At 47.1% G+C, this 9,990-nt stretch overlaps 1 protein-coding gene and 1 pseudogene across 5 annotated transcripts in view; both read right to left on the bottom strand.

The window, feature by feature from the left end:
- The window catches only part of LOC116093290, a 7,054-nt pseudogene extending 6,094 nt beyond the window's left edge, over positions 1 to 960 (bottom strand).
- LOC116093702 (TLC domain-containing protein 4) overlaps positions 1 to 9,990 on the bottom strand; it is a 77,929-nt gene that overhangs the window by 49,607 nt on the left and 18,332 nt on the right. Inside the window, exon 1 of one of the 5 annotated variants that reach the window (XM_031375312.1) lies at positions 9,300 to 9,624. The exons of the other annotated variants lie outside the window; for them this stretch is intronic. The gene's annotated coding sequence lies outside the window, so the exon portion shown is untranslated. Of the gene's footprint in view, positions 1 to 9,299; positions 9,625 to 9,990 lie in introns of those variants that run through there. 5 annotated transcript variants of the gene reach the window in all.

The raw sequence follows: 9,990 nt of genomic DNA on the forward strand, positions 1-9,990 counted from the left end.
AAAAAGAATGGTGATCCCTGTGTGGTCACACAAGCCTGCAAACCAAGCAAGATTGGAAGGTGGAGGCAGGAGGATCGAAAATGCAAGGTCATCTTTGGCCACACATGGAGTCCAAGGCCAACAGAGGTCAGAGAGCCACTCTCAAAACAAAGTAAAATAGAGCTTGACTGGGCATGTCTCCCGCCTTTAATCCCAGCACTAGAGGGTGCAGAAGCCAGCCTGATCTACATAATTTGTTCCAAGGCAGTCAAGGATACACAGTGAGACCCCGTCTTAAAAAAGAAGAAAGGCATATAAACACACACAGTGCTCCTTTCCTAAGCAAGAAATATCACACCTAACCTCTCTGTCAGCCCTGAAACATGCAAACTGACATTCTGTGTCTAACTCCATTAAGTCATTCCTTTTCTCCTAGGCCTAAAAGCCCTAAAGCTCATCTATATTTATGATCCAATTTGAGTTTGGTAGTTTAAATAAGAAGATTTCTCAAAGCACAGAAATTAATAGCACAAAGAGACAGCCTATAGAATGGAAGACCACCTTTGCTAGCTCTACTCTAATAGGGGATTCTTAACAGTCTATTAATAACTCAAGATCAAACACCAAGAAACCCAGCCTATACATGTGCAAGTGAACCAGACAATTCTCAAAGAGGCACAAGTGGCCAGTAAACTGCATGGGGGACATGTTTAGTAGTCAAGGAAATGCACTTCAAACGATGAGACTCCATCTCAGCCCAGTCCTAACAGCTGTCATCAAAAGAACAAATGACAGAAGCTAATGGGGATGTGGACCACATGGGAACCCATGGTTGGGATGTAAATTACTGAGGCCACATCAATAGGAAGGTTCCTCCAATGCCTGAAAATAGAACTACCACATGATCCAGCCAGACTGCTCCTGGGCATATACCCAAAGGAGTCTAAGTCTGAATCCCACAGCGATAACCTGCACGTCCATGTTTACTATAGCACAATTCCCAGGACCCAAGGAGAATCAACTGAGGTGTCCATCAACAGATGAAGAAACATGATAGACACACACAATGGAGTTCTATTCGGCTGTAAAAAAGAACAAAATTAAGCCATCTGCAGGAAATGGGTAGGACTGTCTTGCAGTGTAAGCCACATTCAGAAAGACAGATCTTACATGTTTTCTCATGTGTGGCATTGAGGGGTTTTTGTTTTGTTTTGCTCAATAAATATGACATAAAAGCAGAAGAGGAGAGGATGAGATTACTTGGAGGAAAGGAACTAACTTCCAAAGAGAAACATACGAGGGCAATGCATGGGGAAAATGATAAGTATTCCGTATTTCATCAAGCGTGGGACCTACAAGTTATACACATATAAACACCAGTGGGTTCCCTTCCACATCTCCATGTATGCATATCAGTGTACTTGCCTCACGTCCCCTCCCAGGATCTTCTCTTTCCCTCTGACTACCATCTCCACCCCAGGCCTAGAAACAGGATGATTTGAGAAGGAATAATTTCTTAGAGGGGGGTGGGGATGTTACACATTCTTAAGCAGCCTTTTCTTCTGCTACCTAAGGACCATTAAAACTACTGAGCTGAGTAGGTAAGTACGCTGAGCAGTTTCTCTTCTGACCTCTTCCTATGAAAACACCAGACCTACCTACACTATTAGCCAATAAACTGGATAATTACCAACCTGACTCAGCATCCAGCCTGGAACCTGTCAGGTAGACAAATACAACGATGTGGATTTTGTTCCTGTTTTGTCTCTTGTTTGAGACAGACTCTACATAGAGCTGGCTGTCCTAGAACTTCCTAAGTAGACCAGGCTGACCTTGAACATACTTTGATCTGACTATGAGATTAAAGTGTGTGCCTTTTTTTAACCACTTCATAGCCTAGCGAGTTAATATGCAAGTTGGAGCAGAAGTCTCATTAACATCACAGCTGTGTGGTGGTGGCACTCGCCTTTAATCCCAGCATTTCGGGGGCAGAGGCAGGCAGATTTCTGAGTTCGAGGCCAGCCTGGTCTACAGCGTGAGTTCCAGGACAGTGAGGGCTACACAGAGAAACCCTGTCTCAAAAAAACAAAAAAAAACGAAACATCACAGTTTAACTACAAATCTCACATTTGTGCTCACATTAAGCACAGTGAATCATGCAAAAGGAACTAAGGGTGGCCCACTGCCTCGGTCGTGAAGGGCTGTCCTGAAAGCCTGGCTTGACAATGCAGGTCTCTAATTCCAGCTACATGAGAGGCCAAAGGGAGGATCACAGGTGACCCCTGCCTGGGCTACAGAGATCTGTACTAGGGAGCAGTTACTGAGACAAGTATTTGGTAACTACAGAAGCGCAGACCCAGGTGACTTCTGAGTAGTCAAGGTCCCCAGCTTTATAAACTAGGGTCAGGCCTGTATAATCAAGTAGTATACTGTGCACTGCCTTGTAAAAAAGACTATCCAGGAAGAAGATCACATTGCTATTTATTTTGATCATGTGTCCCTTTAGGTCCTGTTAAAGCTATTTTTGGGTTAAGCCCATGAACTTACACCTCACCCTACTGACCTTTTCCTGAGCGCCCCTGGCCAGCTAGCACAGAAGAACTTGATCCGAGATGGCATCAGAAAGTCAAGCCACTAGGTTTCACTGTACAAAGCACAGATGGTTGATATGTTCCCCAAGCCTTTGCAGGAATGGTATTGCCAATTAAAAACTCAGAGGGAGAAATCTGCCTTGTTTTTAATGTGTGAAGGTGTGTTCAGAAGCCAGGAGTCCACGTCCAAGGTCTTTCTCAATCACTCTCCCTCTTGTTTTCAAAGACAGCATCACCCACTGAAACTGGGCTCAGGAACTGGCTAGACTAGCTGGCTAGAACCATGCCCCCCCCCACCTCCTGGGACCCTCAGAACCAGCAACAGCCAGGCTCTCTGGGGTCGGGTCTCCCAGGCAAGATCCTGAACTAGCGTTACAAATTCTTCTCTTTGGCTACTGGAGTATTACAAAGCAGAGCTTGTAGCAAGAAGAGAACAGGAGTTTATAGTGTACCAGGCAACCTTACTCACACCTCACTGCTTTTATGTTTTGTTTACCCAACGTTTAGTTCCTATAGTATACACACACACACACACACACACACACACACACAAACGGTTTTTTTTTTCCAAATTGTCAAAGAAATCTCTTCTTCTCCACCCAGCTCCAACACTGTGACTGAACCCAGAGCTTTGATATATGCTAGGCAAGCTTACTATCACTGAGCTACATTCCAATTCATGTATGTATGTATGTGTGTATGTATGTTTGTATCTATGTATGAATGTATCTGTCTGTCTGTCTGTCTGTCTGTCTGTCTATCTATCTATCTATCTATCTATCTATCTAGTATGTATGTAGTATGTATGTATCTATCTATGGCAGGATCTCATAGCCCACTGGCCTCAAGCTCTTTAGATAGCAGGGACTACCCTTGAATCCCGATTATCCTGCCTCATCTTTCCAAGGGCTATGACTATGGGTATGCGTTGCCACCCCTGGTTTCCTTTTACCCACTTTTTTTTTTGAGATGGAGGTCTTACTGAGTTGCTAAGGCTGGCCTCAAACTTGCAAGGCTCTTGCCTCAGACTCCTAAGCACCTAGATTATATAGTAATGTATCACACCAGCTTGGGAAAACATTGATTATCTTGGGCCATCCGAAGGCATTATCAAGCTCTCCAAATCCTCAGTGTCTTAAGGGTTTGTCTCTGAGATAGGAATCTAGGAGTTGCCAGAATGCCGCCTCTGCTCAGAGGAGTCCTTCCTCTCCGCCTCCCACTCCATCTTTATCTTACCCCACAGCACTCTGTTTTTCTACAAACCATCTTTTTGGCAATACACAAGGCTTTCAAAAACATGAAAAGTGGGCCTGGAGAGATGGCTCCATTGGCAAAGAGCCTGCTGTATAGTCCTGAGGAGCTGAGAGCATTTGGATCTCCGGCCTCCCCTGGTGAGGTGGCTCCCACCTACAGACATAGAAGGATCCCCTGGGCTTTCTAGCTAGCTAGTTCAGCCAAACACCCAGCTCCAGTTTCAGTGGGTGATACTGTCTTTAAAACCAAGGTGGAAAGAGCCAGGTAGGCATGATAAAGCCCACACCTTTAATTCTAGCCTTCCAAAGCAGATAGATGTCTATGAGTTTCAGGCCAGCCTGGTCTACAATAGTGAGTACTAGGACAGCCAAAGCTACATAGTGAGACCCTGTCTTGAAAATAAGCAAACAAGCAAGGTGGAGAGTCATTGATAAAAACATGAATGTGGACTCCTGAGCGTGGGCACACACACGCATACACACACAGGCGTGCAGGAATACATTAACAGCCAGACAGTGGTGGTACATGCCTTTAATCCCAGCACTTGACAGGCAGAGGCAGGCAGATCTCTAAATTCTAAGCTAGCCTGCTCTACAGAGTGAGTTCTAGGATAGCCAAGGCTACACAGAGAAACCCAGTCTGGAGGAAGGGGAGATGGGGAGAGAAAAAAAGACAAAAAAAAAAAGAAAGAAAGAAAGAAAAAGAAAAAAGGCAAATTAATTATAAAATGTGATGAAATTCTTAAATGTCCCAATATTTTTACATGTATTAGAGCAAGAATGTTAATCAAGTAAGACTAGTTTTTAAAACTGTATTTCTAAAATGCAACACTGTTAGGGGGCTTTTAAATTTTAATAAATTTTTAAAAACCTAAAAAAAATCATCAATTAAAATTCCTTCTTGCTGTCATTCCATCAAATAAACACCAAGACAGAAGGCATTATCAGCACTCTGAAGATATGCTTCTCTTTTTCTTTGTAGTACTGGGGGCTCAGCACAGAGCCTTACAGAGCTGTCTCCCCCACTATGTGCATCCTCAGCCCCCAAAATACATCTTTCAATGGATTTTTAAGTAGGCTTGGAAAGAATTAGATAAAGTGAACCTGCCCAGGATACTTTCTCCTTATGCCCCCAAACTGAAAGTTAAATTAAAGCCAATATAGAAAACTTATCAGCAAATAGTTGTCTCTAGAGTCTGGGATCCAAAACTGGACTCACAGGAGTAGCTGGGCAAATACTCAAAATTGGAGGATATGAGACAATATTAAAGAAAGTATTGGACAAATGCCAGACAGATTTTTTTAAAGGGGGAGGGGGTGAGACACTAAACACCTAAAAAAATATATATATATATCACCTGCAGTCAGAAAGATACATCGGGAAACCAGATGGTTCAAAGGGAAGATCCAACTAGGTCAGATGTCAATGACAAAAATCTAGCAGTAACTAAGCAACGGGCTCTGATACCTGTGTGCTTGTTTGGGTAGGCTTTGTTTTACCTGGTGGTGAGGGTCAGATGTTAACTGTGATGAAGAGGGAAATCCAAAGCCTGAAGAAGAGTCTCTGCCCTTGGCCAATCCAGGGACAAAGCAGAATCAGCCTCCTGACACGGGTTAAGGCAGAAGCCTGAATTTGATCACAGACCATAAAACAGACCTCTGAGGAAGTCTTGACAGCCTAGCCATGTTATAAAAGAGAATGAGAAGACTGTTCCAATTTTTGGTGAGGCAGGCAGCCAACTTCTTACTGAGTACAACCAGCAAGTGAGGCTTGGGAACAATGCGCCCCCTAAGCTTCTCTCAGAACTTCTCCAAGCCAGGATGTGTGCGCCTCCTGCTCATCCTTCCCACATCTGAGCCCCTGTGCTCCCCGAGGCGGCCCACAGAAGTGGACATGGCCTAAATCTATCAGCTATTTGGTTCTGGCCCATTTGTTTCCTCACAAACTCTACAAAAGAAAGGGCTGCTGCTCCAAAGAAATCTGCTTTGGAATCCAAAGGCCACTTCCTTTCCACACTTCGTCCTCCTCACCCTTCAAAAGCAACTGCTTGGCTTTGCAGTGAACAAACAAGTGGGAAGTCCCTGTCTGCCCCATCCAGCTGCCTTTGGCTCTAGGAGTCTCATACCTCCACAGACCAGACAGGTCCCACACTCCTTTCTGTCCACAGACATCCAGAGAGCGCTCAATCACCCCCTCCAGTATCGCCAGGCCTTACCCTAACCTACTTGGTTTCTCACTGACTAAACAAACAGTGGACTAGAAGTTAGGAGTTTTCAAAAAAAAAAAAAAAAAAAACCCAACTAGAAACAGAACAACAACTTGTTTTAGATACTCATATACTTATCTGTGTTCTGGGTCTCAAAGTAATAATGTACTTTCTGGTGTCCTGGCCCAGTAATGCTTGGAATACTGCTTCTGTCAGGTATAGGACATTGTTCCATTATTCAACAGCTCCTTTCTCCCGTGTGGTTTAAGCTCTGGGCAGATTATCTTCAGGGACTACTTTCAAGAATACTGGCCTGGCCAGGCAGTGGTGGCGCAGGCCTTTAATCCCAGCACTTGGGAGGCAGAGGCAGGCTTGAGTTCAAGGCCAGCCTGGTCTGCAGAGTGAGTTCCAGGACAGCCAGGACTACACAGAGAAACCCTGACTCAAAGAAGAAAAGAAGAAGAAGAAGAAGAAGAAGAAGAAGAAGAAGAAGAAGAAGAAGAAGAAGAAGAAGAAGAAGAAGAAGAAGAAGAAGAAGAAGAAGAAGAAGAAGAAGAAGAAGAAGAAAGCTGGCCTGTTACACTGCTTTACAAGCTCCTTGTGCGTTTGCAGGATTACCTCTTCCTAAATACACCCATGTTATCTGAGAAAAAAACAAAACAAAACAAAACAAAACCTTTTCTAGTGCTGCTTTATCTTGGCTTCTGGGATTGGCTGGGATCGGCTGGGATCTCCAAGGCCTTCGAACAGGCTTCAGAGCAGCAGGGCTCCATTTCTCAGCGAGCCACCTCTCATGCTTACGAGAAAACACTGCCAAGGTGCTTTGGGCGTCTTTATGAAATTACCTCACTGTCCTGATGGGATGTGTTCCTAACAAACAGTTCCAAGTCACGTGAATACAGCTGTCCTCACCACCCAGTTCAAGTTCGTTGCCATCCGGAGGACCGATTCGAAGTCCACCTCCCATACTGTTCTTCTTTTCCCCTTCACAGGGCAAGTGGGAGCAGGGGGAGTACCAGGAAACCGTCTGTACTTGGTGAGATCCCTACCTTTCTCAAGGACAGTGACACAGGCTATCCAACATAACTCGAATAACTCTACCCTCCAGGCAGACCCCACCCCTGTACATATGGCCACTACTCTAATTAGTTCACTATCTCCCTTAAAAGGAAAACTGTAGAAAAAAAAAAACTTTTCTGTATCTCAGTGTGGACGGCTCAGCTCACCCTTGATGGCAAAGATCACCTGAATCTTTCATCTGTAAGACAGAATATTAACTTGCAAGCAGGGTGGAGGGAGATTTGAGGTCTGAAGGGTTTATGAACTAAACTGCGTGCTGTCCTCTAATAAATGGGGCTTTGAGAGGGCACAAGCGTGCCAGGCCTCCTTTAGAGCACTAAGGGAAGAGAAGGAACAGGTCTGATGAGTGTAATATAGCTGCCCTTGATGGTGAGGGACAATAAATTCTCAAAGAGTGACAGAGCAACCTCAGACTCTTCCACTTCCTCTTTGCACCCCAGCCCCATTCCGGCAGAAAATTTCCCTTCAGAAATCCAGGCTCCTTTGCACCACTGGTTATGTTAGTCTGGGAAGGTGGCCATCCCTTCTTGTAGGGCACTTCTGCCTTCCCACTCTCCTTTGCAGGGAGCCATCCTTACATCGGCTTAGCACAGTAAGACCTCTAAGAGCTCCATGGTCACTTCCCAGGGCCTCTCTTCATAGTCCAGTAGAATCTCTCCAATGGAGATTTCAGCAAATGATGCAAGGCCAGGCCAACTCTAGCCTCCTTACTCTGTGGGTCTATTTAGAAAATTCTTAGCGAATGTCCATCTCCTCTGGTGATTGGCATTTCAAGCCTCTGACAACTGTCATCCCTAGTCACTAACAAGTGAATAGAGGACTTTAGTGGCAAGTGCCATAATTCTTTCCCCCAAGTGATGAAGGCTTTTACTGGAAGAAGCAGAAACACAACACTAATAATAATGACTAAGCAACTGGGGCAAAGGCATCCAGCCCAGACAGATACAACTCATAAAAGATGGCACCTCAGAGAAGCGCTGGACAGAGGCAATGTGGTGACAGAGCTGTTGCAAGAATCCAGAGAAAATAAATTCTCTGGATCATCACACAGCACAGGAGAGGGGAGTCTCCACAAACTATCCTCAAGTTTTCTGACATTGCTCATACACTCATTTCGTTTCATCCATATAACTTGAGGAAAACAGAAACAAAAAGAAAAGATCTTTAACCTGATGGAACATAGGAAGTGGAATTCCTGAATATATTGACTTAGAAACTACTTATAAATGTTCAAAGCATTTCACCTTAAAACATCCGCAGCCTAGATTCATTTTTATTTTTCAATTATCTGACTATGTAAAGGTTTTACTAGATAAAATGACAGACATGGCTACTATAAACATTTAACTCCCGCCATCCACACAAACTCTTCCACATTGCCTCCAAACTGGTGTCTGAATTAATTTAAACATCAAGATTACTTTTTAATATCTTGCAGTTTTACATACATATGCCCAATGGCTTGCAAATGCTTACAAACAAAAACAAAACACCAGAACAGAAACACAGGTCAGCAAGTGACGGTTAAGTGAACTTAACTCAAAACCAGTTTCACAGAGGCTGCCCTACCATCTTGGAAAAGTGTGAAAATAAGATACTGGCATCAGAGACCCCATTTTTTGCCAGGGTAAACGAAGGCACTTTGTTTAGTCAACTTGCCAGTGGTTAACAGTGGCTGGAAAGAGAAAACACTAGACAGGCACTCGGGGTGGCTAAAAATGGGACCCACTTGAGAGTCGTGGGGGGTAAATAAAGGCTCCCTGTTTTAGAAGAGAGGATGGGGAGCAGGGGGATGCCACTTGATGCTCCCGACCGGTCTCTCGAAAGAAAGCGTCCCCCGCAGGCCCAGTGGTCGCACCCACCCGCTTTGGGCTCAGACCCCTTGGATGCCCCTAGCCAAGCAGGAAAGCCGGGCAAATTCGGACCAAGCTGCCTGGGAGAACCGAGTGGACCTCGGGCCGGCGCGGGGCCCGCGGGCCCGGGACATCATCTGCTCCAAGCTCCGCCGAGCGGGGCCGGAAGGCAGGAAGGATGCTGCGCCGCCGCACACCTGCGGGAGCCTCCCGCGCGCTCCCACCCGCCTCGGGCGCCCGAGCTCGGCCGCGCTAGGCCGGTGCGACGCGGCGCCGTGCCCGAGGCTGCGCTGGGCGAGGCCGCCCTCCTCCCGGATCCAGTCCAAACGGCGTCACCTGTGCCGGGTCCCGGGACGACTCCCGCGGGCGGCGGCTGCGCTGAGCCGGGAGAGCGCAGCGGGACTCACAGGCGCCGGGTCCTCCAGCCCGGCCCGAGGGCTGCGCCGGCCGGAGCCACGCGCGAGATGCTCGCGGGAAGCCGGGGAAAGCCTGGAGGAGCTGTCGCCGAGGCTCGCGCCTTCGCCGTCGCCGCCGCCGCCGCGCCCGCCCGGACTGCGGGCTCGGGTTACCGCAGAGCGGCTCCTTAAAGGGGCCGCGGCCGCTCGGACTGGGCTGGCGCTCGCCGCGGCTCCGACCCCAGGCCGGAGTGGGCGGGGCCCGAAGGCCGCGCGTGGGGCCCACCTCCCCGCGATGGAACTTGGATCCCGGCGGGGGCTCGAAGCCGCGAGCTTCGGCCGTGGGCTGCGATGGAACCCTGAGAGCTCGCACTTCGGCCCAGGGGTGCAGTGTGCGGTTCGCGGGCTTCCCCCGGCAGGTCCCAAACCTTACGAGTGGGGAGAAGTATGTGAGTCCGCCCCCGCGGCGGTCAGCGCCCCGGCTCGCCACGTAACCAAAACCCTTTTTCAATAGTGAATGCTGACTTATACGCCCAAACGCTGAGCAAAAGATCCGCATGGTTTGCTTTAGCGATTAGAGGATGAAAGGGCAACTGATGCTTTTTTTTTTTCTTTTCTTTTCTTTTTTTTTT

Source organism: Mastomys coucha, unplaced genomic scaffold (genome assembly GCF_008632895.1).
Source record: "Mastomys coucha isolate ucsf_1 unplaced genomic scaffold, UCSF_Mcou_1 pScaffold16, whole genome shotgun sequence".
NCBI classification, from domain to species: domain Eukaryota; kingdom Metazoa; phylum Chordata; class Mammalia; order Rodentia; family Muridae; genus Mastomys; species Mastomys coucha.